Source organism: Trichomycterus rosablanca, chromosome 13 (genome assembly GCF_030014385.1).
Source record: "Trichomycterus rosablanca isolate fTriRos1 chromosome 13, fTriRos1.hap1, whole genome shotgun sequence".
In the NCBI taxonomy this organism is placed as follows: domain Eukaryota; kingdom Metazoa; phylum Chordata; class Actinopteri; order Siluriformes; family Trichomycteridae; genus Trichomycterus; species Trichomycterus rosablanca.
This window is the reverse complement of record NC_086000.1, coordinates 22,233,123-22,250,446: the sequence shown is the minus strand read 5'-3', so window position 1 is coordinate 22,250,446 and position 17,324 is coordinate 22,233,123. Positions and strand designations below refer to the sequence as shown.

The 17,324-nt window shown below is 38.1% G+C and overlaps 1 protein-coding gene across 3 annotated transcripts in view; it reads right to left on the bottom strand.

Moving 5' to 3' along the window:
- The window catches only part of sash1b (SAM and SH3 domain containing 1b), a 78,628-nt gene that overhangs the window by 25,790 nt on the left and 35,514 nt on the right, over positions 1-17,324 (bottom strand). The window contains exon 1 of one of the 3 annotated variants that reach the window (XM_063007567.1): positions 3,035-3,163. The exons of the other annotated variants lie outside the window; for them this stretch is intronic. The gene's annotated coding sequence lies outside the window, so the exon portion shown is untranslated. Of the gene's footprint in view, positions 1-3,034; positions 3,164-17,324 lie in introns of those variants that run through there. 3 annotated transcript variants of the gene reach the window in all.

The window sequence follows — 17,324 nt, the reverse complement described above, 5'->3', positions numbered from 1 at the left end:
CCTGATGAAGTAAAAGAAACTTTGCCAGCCTGGATAGTGGCATTACACGTCAGTCTCTCATACCTCTTTAAACAGACAGCCATCATACTACAACTTCTGGGTCTAGAAACCTTTTTAGTGGCCACTGGTCCCATATCCTAGGCAACTACTCAGGTTTGGCACCTCACTGTTTATTACTGAGTGAATAGTCAAATTTAAAAACACAAAAGAGAAAAAAACTGACCAGCACAGTGTTTTAGAACACAGGTCCAGCATGAGCAAACACATTATGTCTACTTCTTTAAAGTTTTATTGACCACATGTTATTTTTCTTACATTAACCAATCAATTGTTATTAATTATCAATAATCAATTATTATTAATTATGCCATTAAGATTGCATTGTTTTGTCATGGTCTGGTTAACCAAATGGCAAGTCAGACAAAGGAACAAAGAACTCAAGCTCATTAAAGGAGTCTTGTGGATTAAATGTTAATGTCTCTGCTTTGTAAAATGAAGTAAGAACTAAGACCACTTAACAGATGCTTTTGGTGTGAACTGGACTTAACAATGTCGTTATACAAAGATCTGTAAGGTCTTGTTCGGACCAGTTCTTGTTTTCTTTATGTACTGAAAAAATGCCCTACATTATTTGAGTCATCAGTAAGACTTTTACTTGCTAACAACACATTATGAGTGAAAGATTCTGAATTTTAGCTAATGTTATGATGACAAATGAGGTTAATGACACCTCAAATAATATGGTGTACGTTTATTTCTCAAACTAGTTGGTTTCAAAAGCTCTACAGTACATTTAACTTGTTACTGATTATAAATGACTGCAGAGGGCGAATTATCTGTACCCATGTAAACAGGGCTCATTTGACCGCACTACAATAAGAAAGACAGAAAAACTAAGAAATATTATATAGAGCAATTATGGAGCCACCAAGCAACTTCAGGTTCCAAAATCATCAATTCAAACAATTGTCCAGAAGTAACAAATTACATGAAACCGTGGCCTTGTTGGAAAGGCCAAGAAGAAAACATACACTATTAAAATGCTGGACGGGATGGTCTGTAAGTAAAAGTAAGCTACAGGAAAACATTGTCCACAGCCAAAAAGGCTTTACGTGGCTATTTGCTTAATAAACTATTGACCTCAATGGTACAAATTACTACACATTCAAAGTTAATAACATAAACTAAAACTTTACATTTCTTTTGGATAAGTAGTTGAATTCTACTATACAAATTGGATTTTTTATCATGTGTATTACCACATTGGTGTGATAATACTTATATAAATCTGTTAGATGCTTTGTGAATGATCAGTATGTTGAGAATACTGTATGTAAAAATGGCAACACTTCAGAGAAGCGGAGTTTTCCGGTTTGAGCATACAGGATTATCTATGCAACATCTAGAACATAATGGATTTCCTTTTGTTTAAAAGGAAGCAGAGGGGAGACGCACACAATAAGACTATCAGCTTTCGGTGTATACAGGCCTGTCTCACATTCTCAAAATCCCTGCTGAGTGTGAATCAGCATGTGGAAAGTCAGAAAAGTCCTCATACAGCTGGGCTTCATTACTGAAGAGCATGCGGAAGACATTAGGGGTGAATACTGGTTTACACCCACGTCATCCTCTCACACACACCTTTGGTGTGACATAGCACATCATTCAACTGGAGAGCTTACAAATCAGGCTTCCAAGCTCTAGACTGAAAAGATACTTTTTCTATCAAACATCCAAGAAATGATAAAAATGCTGCATTCCAGCCACTCTGACGCCTTTATCTTAATGAATAAGAAGCATCGGTACACACACATTCTAAAGTAATGACCTTCATATTTACACTGCAAGAGAAAATCAATAATTGTCTTGTAATGGCCAGCAAAATATCTTAAAACATTTCATCCAAATTAGTGATCAATCACACGTTAAAACCCATGTTTCATTTATTGAACAACGCCTTTCTTTGAATTCGTCTAGCTCGAATTTGGTGGGTTATTAAAAACATGGGGAATTGTTCAGAAAATCCAGTGTTACCAGACAAAAGAAACTGTTTAAGGAATTACATATAACCTTAATGATATTATAATCGACTGAGTGGTAATTATGCACAATGCATTAACTAATATAGGCTACTAAATCCAGAAAGGTTTTGCTTAAAAGAAATACAATTTAACACAAAATAATTAAATATAAACATAATTCAAAAACCAAAACTTCTGCACATGTCCCTTCGGGATGTATTTTTTACTAAAAATGTTAAATTCAGCAAATGAACAGTAATTGTGCATTAAAATGTGCAGAAGTTTGTTTCTATGTTGGATGGACAAACTTTGTTTTTACCTTTTTTAGCCAGCATACAAAAATCGTCTTCTGGGTTCTTGGTTAAACCATATGAACAAATGTAATTAAGAGTTAAATATTTAAATATTATGAATATTATTAATTCAAATCTTTTTAAACAACTAAATGCTAAAAGCATTTTGGCTTTGTGCTGCTAAAATTGAGTCCAGTGTTAAGCTTTGCTTAACATTGATAAAATAATTAAATTATTTCATCAACACAAAACAATAATTTCATAAATAAAACCAATACATTTGTTAAATAAACTGTTAATTACCTTTTCTCAATAAATAACTAAACAAATTTAATTTGCTGCCTACTTGCATAACCAGTTTATAAATGACCCACAGGTAATCTGATAAATCCTTACACTTTTTTGCTTTTTGTGAATTGAAATTGAACAATCAATAAAAAATTTAAACTAAGAACAAGAAAAACATAATAAACATTAGGTAGTAAGGAAGCAAGACCTTTCACTAGTTAAGAGGATGTTTCTCTAATTTAAAAGTAGTACTCTAGACAAAATGAAAACTGTTTCAAGGTCCACATTTCAGCACTGAAAACAAGAGCTGACAACAACTCACTCTTCCATCAACGTCTTACTAAAGTTCTTAAACAGTGTATGGATTGTTTGGTATTAACCATGACACTTAACAGAAGTTTAAAAGAAAGTCCTTCACAGAAGAACACTCACCACTGCTCGAGTCCATGACTAAACCTGATCCTGTGTGATCTCAGATTGAGTTGGATTTAAAACTTTTCCTCAGTGACTCTGGGAGAACAATGCATGTAGGGCTGGAGAGGAACAGAACAGAGCAGAATGCTGGGAGACCGGGGAGAGGGGGAGTGTCTCACGCATTCATCACTCAGACCACTGACCAGTCACAGGGAGCTGGTGACGCCGAATAGAGCTAGGCGGGGTGGAGCACGTGCACCCACACACAGACATTCTGACTACCTGCGGAACACAGCTCAGCTCGGTTTAGCTGACTGGGCCAAATGACATGACCACACTTTTATAAACTTCCCCTGACTTTTATTCCAAATGCTCATCTAGGGAAAGCATAATTACACGTGAGAAGAAAACTAGATAAGATTACCGTAACAGCCTTAAACTACAAAACTAAAACAGATATGTACTTGCAGGAACAAACAAAAGGCTCTTACTTTGTAAGTCTCAGAACTTTTGGTAAATATGGAACAGCTTTTACACTGGCTAGCAATCCAGTAACAAAGGTTACAGGTCCAATACTTCAGCTAGTTTGACGTAACGACCCAGACCAAGAGCAACTAAAGCAAGTATATATTAATATATCTTTACACTGTAACTGTTATACATATACAGTGTATCACAAAAGTGAGTACACCCCTCACATTTCTGCAAATATTTCATTATATCTTTTCATGGGACAACACTATAGACATGAAACTTGGATATAACTTAGAGTAGTCAGTGTACAGCTTGTATAGCAGTGTAGATTTACTGTCTTCTGAAAATAACTCAACACACAGCCATTAATGTCTAAATGGCTGGCAACATAAGTGAGTACACCCCACAGTGAACATGTCCAAATTGTGCCCAAATGTGTCGTTGTCCCTCCCTGGTGTCATGTGTCAAGGTCCCAGGTGTAAATGGGGAGCAGGGCTGTTAAATTTGGTGTTTTGGGTACAATTCTCTCATACTGGCCACTGGATATTCAACATGGCACCTCATGGCAAAGAACTCTCTGAGGATGTGAGAAATAGAATTGTTGCTCTCCACAAAGATGGCCTGGGCTATAAGAAGATTGCTAACACCCTGAAACTGAGCTACAGCATGGTGGCCAAGGTCATACAGCGGTTTTCCAGGACAGGTTCCACTCGGAACAGGCTTCGCCAGGGTCGACCAAAGAAGTTGAGTCCACGTGTTCGGCGTCATATCCAGAGGTTGGCTTTAAAAAATAGACACGAGTGCTGCTAGCATTGCTGCAGAGGTTGAAGACGTGGGAGGTCAGCCTGTCAGTGCTCAGACCATACGCCGCACACTGCATCAACTCGGTCTGCATGGTTGTCATCCCAGAAGGAAGCTGACGCACAAGAAAGCCCGCTGAAAACAGTTTGCTGAAGACAAGCAGTCCAAGAACATGGATTACTGGAATGCCCTGTGGTCTGACGAGACCAAGATAAACTTGTTTGGCTCAGATGGTGTCCAGCATGTGTGGCGGCGCCCTGGTGAGAAGTACCAAGACAACTGTATCTTGCCTACAGTCAAGCATGGTGGTGGTAGCATCATGGTCTTGGGCTGCATGAGTGTTGCTGGCACTGGGGAGCTGCAGTTCATTGAGGGAAACATGAATTCCAACATGTACTGTGACATTCTGAATCAGAGCATGATCCCCTCCCTTCGAAAACTGGGCCTCATGGCAGTTTTCCATCAGGATAACGACCCCAAACACAACCTCCAAGATGACAACTGCCTTGCTGAGGAAGCTGAAGGTAAAGGTGATGGACTAAACCCAATTGAGCACCTGTGGCGCATCCTCAAGTGGAAGGTGGAGGAGTTCAAGGTGTCTAACATCCACCAGCTCCGTGATGTCATCATGGAGGAGTGGAAGAGGATTCCAGTAGCAACCTGTGCAGCTCTGGTGAATTCCATGCCCAGGAGGGTTAAGGCAGTGCTGGATAATAATGGTGGTCACACAAAATATTGACACTTTGGGCACAATTTGGACATGTTCACTGTGGGGTGTACTCACTTATGTTGCCAGCCATTTAGACATGAATGGCTGTGTGTTGAGTTATTTTCAGAAGACAGTAAATCTACACTGCTATACAAGTTGTACACTGACTACTCTAAGTTATATCCAAGTTTTATTTCTATAGTGTTGTCCCATGAAAAGATATAATAAAATATTTGCAGAAATGTGAGGGGTGTACTCACTTTTGTGATACACTGTGTATATATATGTGTGTGTGTGTGTGTGTGTGTGTGTGTGTGTGTGTGTATATACTGTATATACATACTGTATATATATATACAGCGGGGGAAATAAGTATTGAACACATCAACATTTTTCTCAGTAAATGTATTTATAATGGGACTATTGGCATGAAATTTTCACCAGATGTTGGTAACAACCCAAGTAATCCACACATATAAAGCAGTCAAAACAAATAAGTCCAAAAATTAAGTTATGTGTAATAAAGTGAAATGACACAGGGAAAAAGTATTGAACACATGAAGAAAAGGAGGTGCAAAAAGGCATGGAAAGCCAAAACACCAGGTGAAATCTGTCAGTATTTAGAAAGCAAACCTGCCCCTATCAGTGCAAATTAATATCAGCTGGTTTAGTCCTAATTGATGGCCTACAAAAAGGTTTCTTATTACCAAGGTGTCACACAAGAAGCATCTCATGATGGGTAAAAGCAAAAAGCTCTCTCAAGACCTTCACAACCTTATTGTTGCAAAACATACTGATGGTATTGGTTACAGACGTATTTCTAAACTTCTGAATGTTCCAGTGAGCACCGTTGGGGCCATTATCCGGAAGTGGAAAGTACATAATTTCACCATAAACCGGCCACGGCCAGGTGCTCCTCGCAAGATTTCTGACAGAGGAGTCAAAAGAATAATCAGAAGAGTTGTCCAAGAGCCAAGGACCACTCGCGGAGAGCTTCAGAAAGACCTGGAATTAGCAGGTACAGTTGTTTCAAAGAAAAGTATAAGTAATGCACTCAACCGCCATGGCCTTTATGCACGCTCACCGCGCAAGACTCCATTTCTGAAGAAAAAGCATGTTAAAGCTCGTTTAAAGTTTGCTGCACAACATTTGGACAAGCCTATAAAATACTGGGAGAATATAGTCTGGTCAGATGAGACCAAAATTGAACTCTTTGGATGTCATAGCACACACCATGTTTGGAGGAGAAAAGTCACTGCACATCACCCCAAAAACACCATACCAACAGTGAAGTTTGGAGGTGGGAACATCATGGTGTGGGGCTGTTTCTCAGCATATGGTACTGGTAGACTTCATGTAATTGAAGAAAGGATGAATGGAGAAATGTACAGACATTCTTGATAAGAATCTGATTCCATCTACCAGGATGCTGAAGATGAAACGAGGGTGGACATTTCAGCAAGACAATGATCCCAAACACACAGCCAAGGAAACTCTCAAATGGTTTCAAAGAAAGAAAATAAAGCTGCTAGAATGGCCCAGTCAATCACCTGACTTGAATCCAATTGAAAATCTATGGAAAGAACTGAAAATCAGAGTTCATAGAAGAGGCCCCTGGAACCTTCATGATCTGAAGACAGTTTGTGTGAAAGAATGGGCCAAAATCACACCTGAACAATGTATGCGACTAGTTTCTCCATACAGAAGGCGTCTTCGGTCATTACCAACAAAGCCTTTTCTACTAAATATTAAATAAATTTCAGTAAGCGTGTTCAATACTTTTTCCCTGTGTCATTTCACTTTATTACACATAACTTAATTTTTGGACTTATTTGTTTTGACTGCTTTATATGTGTGGATTACTTGGGTTGTTACCAACATCTGTTGAAAATTTCATGTCAATAGTCCCATCAGAAATATATTTACTGAGAAAAATGTTGATGCGTTCAATACTTATTTCCCCCGCTATATATATATATTTCTTTTTTTTTTGCAGGACAAGCACAGATAACGTTATTAGAACTTTCTGTTCACACAGGGTGCCACAGACTTTTGACCATATAAACAGTTCAATTTCAAATAAATCTAATAATCTGAGCTGTTCAGACATGTTTAACTCAAGCTGCACAAATAATAGAGAAAATGTTGATTGAAAAGTCTGTTGCATTGAAAACAGATCTGCTCTGTAAGGAAGGTGATAAAACACTTTCAAAAAGGAATGTGTGAATTGCCCATAACAATTAGGCAGTGGTCTGTGATAGTGACCATGCATACACTTTTGTTTGTTTGGCACCAAGATAATTTAGTGGAATTTAGCAATATACTGGATTTTAGCAATGTGCATTCTATGATGAATCAGGGGAAATAGATGAAAATGCAACTCATATTCAAACTAATCAATTTGTCAACAGATTTACGCATGTCTATAGCTGCAAACACATCTTAATACTGTAGGTAGTTTACTAACAGCTGCTGGTATACAAGAAAATCTTAGCAATTTGTAAAAGTTGTTATATCTAATATTGTTGTCAAGTGCTGTCAAGTCACACTAACATTTGACACCAAATTGATTTTTTTGTAAATTAAAATTACCCAACAATCAAAACTGTGTAATGCAATTAAAGATCATGTTCATGGCAACCAGTGTCTTTTTGAATATCTAGTAAAAGGAAAATGTATTAAGGGTATTGTACCATTCATTGTTCAAATGTTTCAGTTTGTGGAAATCAATTCTTTACAGTTTTGTTGATAGAAACCCAAGATAAGTATGTAGTCACATACTATTTAAGTTATATACATTTTGCGTTTTATGTACACACACTATTTTATATACTTTAAATACAGCAGAGTTAAAACTTGTTTTATCAGTCTGTCACTAGATGGCAGCACTTTTATATAACAAGTCTAAAAATGCCTAAATTGTCAGTGATTTGGATTATAATCAATAAATAAAACTACAAACATTTAAGTCAAACGCATTTTATACTTATTGCCAGCTAGAAATTAACAACATGTATTACGAGTATCAGATAAATAATTAATTGACTAAAGTTTGCTTTATTGTTAACTGCCATGGTCTCAGAGCAAACCCAAATCCTTCACTGGTAACAAGTTTGTTTGCTATATAACAATTTACATTTTCAGCATTTAGCAGACGCTTTAACCCAAAGCAACTTACAGTACTGGGACAGTATACAGTCTAAGCAATTGAGGGTTAAGGGCCTTGCTCAAGGGCCAACAATGGCAACCTGGAAGGTGAGGCTTGAACCAGCAACCTTCTGATTACTAGTCCAGTACCTTAACCACTAGGCTACAACCTCCCAATTAACTGACCTACATATTTTCCCCTAGTTTGGCACCATGAGATTAGAAGACAATCATTGTCTCTTCCTAAATTCTTTTCTTGTTGGGTATTACTAAAGTTATTTAATCCATAGTGCAGATTAGAACAGCTGTAAGAAGGTAGATTAAGGACAAAATTATGCTGTGGGCACACACCAGGGGGTAAACCAGTGCCAGAATTGCATTTCTTTTCAAAACAAACTACATCAGCATTACTTTTCTTCAACTACCTCAGCATGCTGTCCAACTCTAACCTTACTTTGGCTCATTACACAGTATATCAGGAGTGAGAACAGAAAAACACAAGCTAAATATTAAACGTTTTGTAGGCCTACAAATTTGGGCAGTTGGAGCTCGGTGGTTAAGAACATTTTCATGTGATCTGAAGGTCGCAGGTTCAAGCCTTAGCAACGTCAAGCTGGTAGTGAGACTTAAGCAAAACCCTTAACCCATGATTACCTGCACTGTATTTAAGTACATCTGTTAAGCACTTTGGATAAAAGCTTTTTCTGAAATATACCTGCTAAAGAACTGGGGTGAATTAACACAATGGCTAAAATTTTGTTATTTTAAAGCAGATATTTCAAGTATGTAGTACAATATACTTAAATAAGCAAATTAGCAGTTATTTTTGCTTTACAGAAAGTTTAACACAACCTCAATTTCTGTTTCTAATAAAGTATATATACTGAGTATCTTATTAGAAACGCATGTACACTCATTTTATGAGCTACATATATTATGGAGATGTGCTGTGAGTTTAAAAGGATTTACTGTAGTCATCTGCTGCTCTCTACACCTGGTCAACATTCTCTATTCCATCCATGAACTGAAAAAGAGAGGACCCCCCATAGGACACCCACTGGGCATTTATTATTTGGGTGATAGATTATTTTTTAGCATTGCCAGAACACAGGGCAATAATATGGTAGATTGTGTTGTTCTGGCATGAGTGTATCAGGTGCTGTGATTTTTTTAAAATATTGTTTAATCCAACTGGCCTTTTAATTGGGAACACATACCTGTTAACACACCCTGTTGGCACTCGTTCTGGGTGTTATAATTTTGGTTTTAAAATCCACGTCTAATACACTCATATCAATACAAAACACACTACCCACTCTACCCCATCTGTTTCAGCACTGCAATGATACTAACAAAATATTAACATGGTAGTCGAGTGACAAAGTAATTGTATACCAGCACAGAGTACAGTTTCTATGTATATGCCAGGTGTAGCATATAGATAATATAGTGTGTATGTGTGTTGTCTGCAGACTGTTATCAGCAAAAGCCATTTTAGGGAAGACACATGCTGCCATTAAGGCTTTTTCCAGGAAGTCCATGGGTATTTTAGTAAGACAATACCAGGCCTCATTCTGCAAACGCTACAAGATAGACACAGAATAACTGAGCTAAATAACATATATACATCCACACACATCCTTGCTGACTCTGGAAAGATGGCACTGGAAGACTGGGACTTTTTATATGTCTGTGGCATAAATACTGTCATAAGTACATAGAACATAAAAAAATTTAATTTCATCATGTATATAATGAAGGTTTTGAGTACTATAAGCTCTTTGGCAGGTTCTTCCAGTGCATATTTGATCTTCCTCTCTTCATCCTCCATCTGTTTTTTCCCCCACCACATCACGGAAACTTCTCTCATCTGTTAACACTGTTATCCTAATGGTACCTGGCTAACTTGTGAGCTAATCTAATCTGCATGGCGCTCCATAGCGCTTTTAGCTGCGAACAATATTATATGATTTGCTGCCTACTAAAGCCTACAGCTGTTGTATTAACTATGCTACGGTATGGTGGTATTTGAAAAATCCATAAGGTATGAGGAATCAAAGATGGTATACCGAATGTACCGCCATACCGCCCAGCAGTAATTAAAATAATAGTTTTTTATTGTTAAAAATCTACATCATACACTACAATACATTCACATTAGAAACCTTTACAACTCCGGTAAAAAGCTGTGTGATAGACTCCAGTGGAGCGTGAAGAGTTCACCATCACCTTGACTGATTGTATCTTTATGTGCATACAGAAGCCCAACTAGACAGCTAGGTGAAGCTCCCTGAAGAGAACAGATTACACTAATGCCTAGTTCACACTACACGATTTTTGCCCTGATTTTCGCTCGACGACTGGTCGGCGCTAGACTTGCCAGCTCGGGAGCAACTCGGCATTTGCTCGGCGATCAAAACTCGGCTCTCAATCGCTGTGTGTGAACTACCCAACAACTCTATCCGACCGGCTCGCCAAGCAGTCGCCGAGTGCTCGACGACCGGATCGAGATTTCTAGCATGTCAGATATCTGATCTGAGTTGCACAACTGGCAATGAGTGCTATGTCGAACAGCCAATGAGAACGCAAGATACGGTGTGAGGGGGAAAAAGGTGGGAGTGTAAAAAGGTGGGACAGGGGGATAATATAGTTTATATCAGAATACATCGGCATACACACACGTTTTATACAGTATTTCTGACTTGATCGTTCTCTACAAAACATAACACCAACACTGCATTGCAAAAATATTAATTAACCTCCTTAACTTACTATAGAACAATCCATACTGTTCGTGTTGCCAAATCCACTCAGATTTATTTATTTTTCTTCCTTGATTTTACGCTGCACATCAGTGCACAAACTTTGATCACTCGCTACTTGTTGACATGCATTTTATTCCCGATTAGTCGTGTAGTGTAAAATACACACCGACTGAAAGACTCCCGAGTGCAAAAGATTCAGTCGTGTAGTGTGAACTACAGCAACCCAGCAAATCAGAAAGTCGTGCAGTGTGAACTTCGTATAAGGAGACTTTTTGGGGAAACTGTCACTCAAACACACACACACCAACACATTTTGGCATGCTGCCTTAGCTATTTTCCATTTTGTCTTTATCTTGGAACAGCAGCACTGCTCTGTAGAGACAATGCCCAAATATGCCCTAAATTAAAACCATGTGAGACATTGGTGCATTATAAACAAAGATGCATGGTGTGATAAGGCTGTAAAATATAAAACCCTCGTGCATACATTAGCCGAAGCCAGATGTTAAGTCATCGTCTGTGGCACGCAGCTTTTTAAACAAACACAATAGGCTATAAACAACAAGAGACCTCACAGCACAGTCAATTTATGATGTGTTATCCCCCCCAACCCCAATCACAAAACCAGTGCTTACTAAATTTTAAATAGTCCACAGCTTCAACTTATGAGCCAGACTGTGTGCATTCTGACAATGCAGACAATCCTTTTATCCAAAGACAACCTAACAATACAAAAATAAACAATTTCTCTTTAAAAATAAAAGAAGCTTAAAGAAATGCAGGGATCACATTGGCAGCCACTGCTGGTATAATTATGCGTGACTGAGTAAACAATTATGCCTAAAGAGAATACCAGTGATCCACCACAGATTGGCTTTGCCCTGCTGATGGCCAATGAGCTGCTGTCACTTAAGTCAGTAGGCTTAAATTTATGTTCAATTAGTTGATGGCACCCCAAAGGCAGGTTGGTGACCACTCAGCTAGCTGACCTTTTTAACAAGTAGGCAAGCATGTATTGCCTGAGGCTAGCATCAATTCAAGCCTGTCTCACAATCAGATCACACCAATCTTAAACATGTAGATACATCCTACAAATCTTTACATTTTCCGTTGGAAAGGCCCCTGGAATAGGAATTTAAAATTTATTGGATGATTGATTCTATAGTATAGAATGGCTTCAGGTCAAACCAATTGTTACAGAACAAAAGTCTTTTTTCCATTTAAAACGGTGACAAAATAGAAAGAAATTAAAGGATACGAACCAAGAATTTTGCACTGAGATCACACTTTTTTGTACATGGAATACAGGCTTGTTAACAAGGTGAGCTAGCTGGGTGGTCACTGACCGGCCTTTGGGGTGCCACCCACTAACTGAACATAAATTTGTGTTTATGACAGTGTATTTTGTAGTGTTGGACTACTGTTAAACATGAGACTTAGAGTACACTCATATCATCAAGACCCTGATCAGTATAAAGCAATTACCAAAGGTGAATAAATGAATAAAATGTTAGAGCAGACACAATATTAGTGTGTACTATTATAAGTGCAGTTAAATTTGTATCAGGAATAAAATCTATAAAAACATTATTCATCATTGTCCTGTACCTCTAAACATCTCTAGGCATCGATGTATATCAAAGCATGGATGTTTGCCTTCATACCTGATCAATTCAAAATTTCATAGCACCCAGTAGACGTGCATGAAACATGTTACTAATGTTGACAAAAGTCAACATCAAAAATAAAGAATACTGTTTCTACTTTTATTAGGGCAGTAAAATTATAGTGATAAACATTACTTTAAATGTAAAATTAAAATACACTTGTAAAGGGTTGTATGTCATGACAGCAAGATTTTTAATTAAAACAAAAGTTCACAAAACCAATTTCTTCCATAATTTGTTTTATAGGGGAATTGGTGGGACCAGATCTGCTGTGGTTTAAGTGCAGAGTTTAAGTGCGTACATTAAACCTACATTAGGAAAACGTTAAAAAACCTCAATGTTAATCCACATTTTCACAAGCCGCAGCCAATTCTAAGCATCTGGTATCTTTGCTTAGGTTGAGGAGAAAACCCTACCTTTCACCACATTCTAAGAAAGGATATTATATTGATGGACATTGAACAATAACAAAAGTGGCTGAAAACTTGTTTTTCCTCTCACTCTTCAAGTCCCTTACAAATGTAGGATATTTTTTTAATTAAAATATTTAGAAGCATGTGTGTTGTAGTAAGAATAAAATGCTTTTCAGTATAATGTAGTATGGTATCATAAATAAGGTTAATATGTGACTGCATGAAAAAGTTCCACATTAAATGGGACATAAGAATGTACCCCTTCTGACAAACGCTTAATAAGGAACTTAAATATTTTAAACCACCCAACAGTTCAGAAAGAAGAATAAACTGGGGAACATTGTGTCAGATTAGATATTCCATGCTATGAGCTGTGACATGATGATTACATGTACGTCCTTCTTCAAATAAAACACTGACTGAGGTCAAATTAATACAGATCCTGGGGTAAAACTAGTCATTTTTTATGTTAATCCCAACTGAATAATAAGCACTTAATCAGTGTCTTCCTTTGACAAATTACAAAATGTGTGAAAATGAATACCTCTCGACATAATTATAGTGATGGAGCCCTATTATCCGAAACAATAAAAAATCTGTCATGGTGCAGTCGGACTGTAATTTGCAGTGCTGTATCCTGTCTTGTATCCTGCAGGGCAAAGTTTTAACATAATTTATAAAGGCTGTATAATACCCCTTAGCCTAAATTTAAAAATCAGACAAGATAAAATGACAAAGAAGTCCATCACAGGTGTTGACATTAAACATCAAATAGAATCAACAGGCTATGAAAATATAGAAGCACAAAAGCTTATCATTTTGTATTACAAATACTTTAGGTACCACTGACCTGATTTTTATTTCATCATGCACCATCAAATCTCAGATATCCTTATTTTTATCCCCTCTTTTTTCTCAGAATCCCCCCTCAGAATTTCCCCCCCCTAATCTAGTCGTATCCAATTACCCCGATTGTGTTACATTTCACCTCCACCAATAAAACCCTCCACTGCTGACTGCCTCTTTTCACCTGCCTGAGTTGAGTTCATATGCAGATCAGGCCTGTGCACCGAGAACCACACCCTGATCAGCATTATTCCCCAACCCTGCGCAGACGTCATCAATCAGCCAGCAGAGGTCGTAATTGAACCAGTGATAAGGAACCCTGGTCCGGCTTACCCACCCTGTGAACAACAATCGTTGTTTATGTGGCCCCCCAGCCCAGCCCAGCCCAGCCGGGTGGCAGAGCTGAGATTCAATACGATGTATTCAGATATCCTTATTTTTAAATTCTGCCTGCTGCTCCTCTGCCTTACTGCAAAGCTCTTGCCTATTGTTGAGCCAGGTGAATGCACCATACTCTAAAAAACAGACCACTCTTTTTTTTGTTGGATGGGGCCTAGTGGGGCCCACTCTTAATCTTTCACTGCTCCATAAACTACCGTAACCCCACTGCTTTCCCTCAAACAGCCTGACTTTAGTGTCTCTAGATCTCCTTTCACAGTTTCCAACACATTCAGGCTGGATTAAAACTGGTCTGCCAAAGATTTTTGTGGGAAAAAATGTTTTATTTTTATGATTTATAAAGTATGAATATGAAAAATATTAATGTGTTTAAAAATTATTCTAGGCATACCTAAGCAACTCAAGCTGTGCACAATAAAGGTTTGTAGTATTGTTCGAGTAAGCCTAACACAAATGTCAGTAATGTAATGTTAGCAACAACTATACATTTAAAGCATGGCATTATGGTTGTCTGTAAGTATTGTGTTAAGGATACTTTACTGTTAGGCTCTGTTTGATTAAATACAGTGGAGGAACAAGCGTTCAATTACTGGTTTTGTTATTTAATATACCATCAGTGCATATTCAGTTTACACACACAATATATTTTGACTTAGAGTATATATGTTTTTTTTATTTTATTTTTTATATTTTTTTTATTTTTACCCCTTTTTCTCCCCTTTTAGCGCATCCAATTGTTCAATTAGCATCGTGCTTCCTCTCTGTCTATGCCGAACCCTGCCCTGACGGAGGTGATTGAAGCTAACCCGTATCCCCTCCGAAACACGAGCAGCAGCCAGATGCATCTTTGCCATTCACACATTGACGAGTTTGGCGCCACCTAGCGTTGCATGCGGAGAGACACACCCTAAGGGCACCCTCTCCCATCTCTGTGTAAGCGCCTCCAATCAGCCGGCAGAGAACGCAATCGCATTCTGACAGAGAGAGACCCACATCCGGTTCTTTGTCCCACCCCCCACATGAGCAACCGGCCAATCGTTGCTCATATAGCCACTCAGCTTCGAACTGGTAAAGCAAGGCTGGATTCGATACCACGCTCTCAGAATCCAGCCCTGGTTGCAGCGCGTTTCTTTTTACCACTGCGCCACCTGAGCGGCTTAGAGTATATATGTTTAAAGAAAATAAAAGGTGCATGGGTGGCACAGCGATATGCTAGCTGGCCAAGGATACGCTAGCTAGCCAATGCAAAGCAGTACTTCCGACCTGGCTGGGGCATTCAGCAGACAATTTTGGCCATGTCTGAGAAAGGGAAACAGGGTTTACTAATTGCCAATGCATAATGTTGGCGCCTCAGTCAGATGCAAAAGTCACATCAGTGGTGGGGGATTTACATGGAGCACAATACACAATACAACTGCAAGTGTGATGATTGGGGGGGGGGGGGGGGGGGGGGCGGTCTTCTGTGGCACTCCCTGGCCAGCTAAGAGGTGGTGCAAGCAACAAGAGAAATTGTGGCCAATAGGTAACTGGAAACAGCTTGTTTGAAAGGAAAATCGGAGGGAAAGTATGAAAAGTTAAAAATAAACACCATAAAGTACAATCAATTCATAAAAGTAAAACTATACTGTTATAAGGCTGTTGTTCACAATTTTTTGTATTTAATAAGGATGCAAAGACAAATGCACCGTGATGTGTTGTAATGAGACAGCACTACCCTGCTCTGACTGAATATGCACCATGAATCATGAATTGGACTGCTTTTTCATCAGTAAAAGGTCACCCATTCCCTCCCATGTGAGCAATTTATAGTTGGATGTCCAAGTTTCGAGTACAAACAGACAGTTAACACCCAGCTCACAGTTTTTTGACAAATGCACCCACTGCAGCAGCATTACATTAACAATCAAGAGCAGTAGCACAGGTCTGTGAGATATTCCTTGCAGAACCAAATATTACAGAACAGTCAACATCAACTGATTGTCTTTGTGAACCAACAAAGCCAATGACTCACACACAAAATTATCCCAATTATATTTGATTTAGAGATATTGCAGTGCTGAATAATGCATGATAATATGTATATTTAACACACTAAAGAAATCAAAAATAGAGTAATGAATTTGTGGAGAACTAAACAGTAGTGATTCATTTCTTTAAGTTTAGCAGAAACATTTAAACCATCATTTTTATGGATTTTTTTTCATTTCGTTTATCAGCAGCAATGCAATGTTCCATTAACAAATAATATATGTATGACCCAAAAGCTGTCACACCTACCTGTAATTTACATGCACATTAAAAGTAAATGCAAACTAATGGAATGTATTGGCACTTTTTCAAAGCTTTAACAGCATCACAGCATAAACGAAAATGTCAAGTAAAACATGGCTAGTTTTATTATTCAGCATCCTTAACATAAAAGATAAAGTTAGTAATTGTGTTGGTTCCATTGCTGCCACAGGTAGTGCTTGTTTATGCTGTTTGTTTTAGTTATTGTTGGTGTGTGCACACAATTTAAATAGCATTGCTTCACTAGTTTACATTCAGTTGGTGGCACCCTCTACCAAATCGACTAAATCTTCCTGCTCTCGCCTGTATTCTATCTACGGTGCTGTTTAAGACACAACTTACTGGCTGAAGCAGCATATCTCCTCTCTTTCTGTATACGTTTTACTCATGTAGTGCTACCTTTTAATCTCAAAATGGCAAACCATAAGCAATTGAGTCACATTGTGTTATAATAAATGACTTGTTCCAAAGTCATGTCTGTTTAATATGTTTGATTTAAATACTGTAAAATAGTATGTCAGGAATAACATCAACTCCAAAAAACAGATATCACCTTGTATTAAAAAAGCAGAAATTGTATTTTAATGTTGTACTGTACTGGAATGTACTTTTATAGTGGAAAAATGTCTCTAAGCTAATGTAGCATTCTGATATTAGACACCTGAAAAACCATTTAAAGCAAGAGTGAGCATCAAAACCCATGCTGAATTTACAGTGTTGACAAATGTTTTTATCTGCCATGAAACATCAAGCCTGTCGCTTCAGAGCACTCTGCTGGCCTCCTACCACAGTTTATCT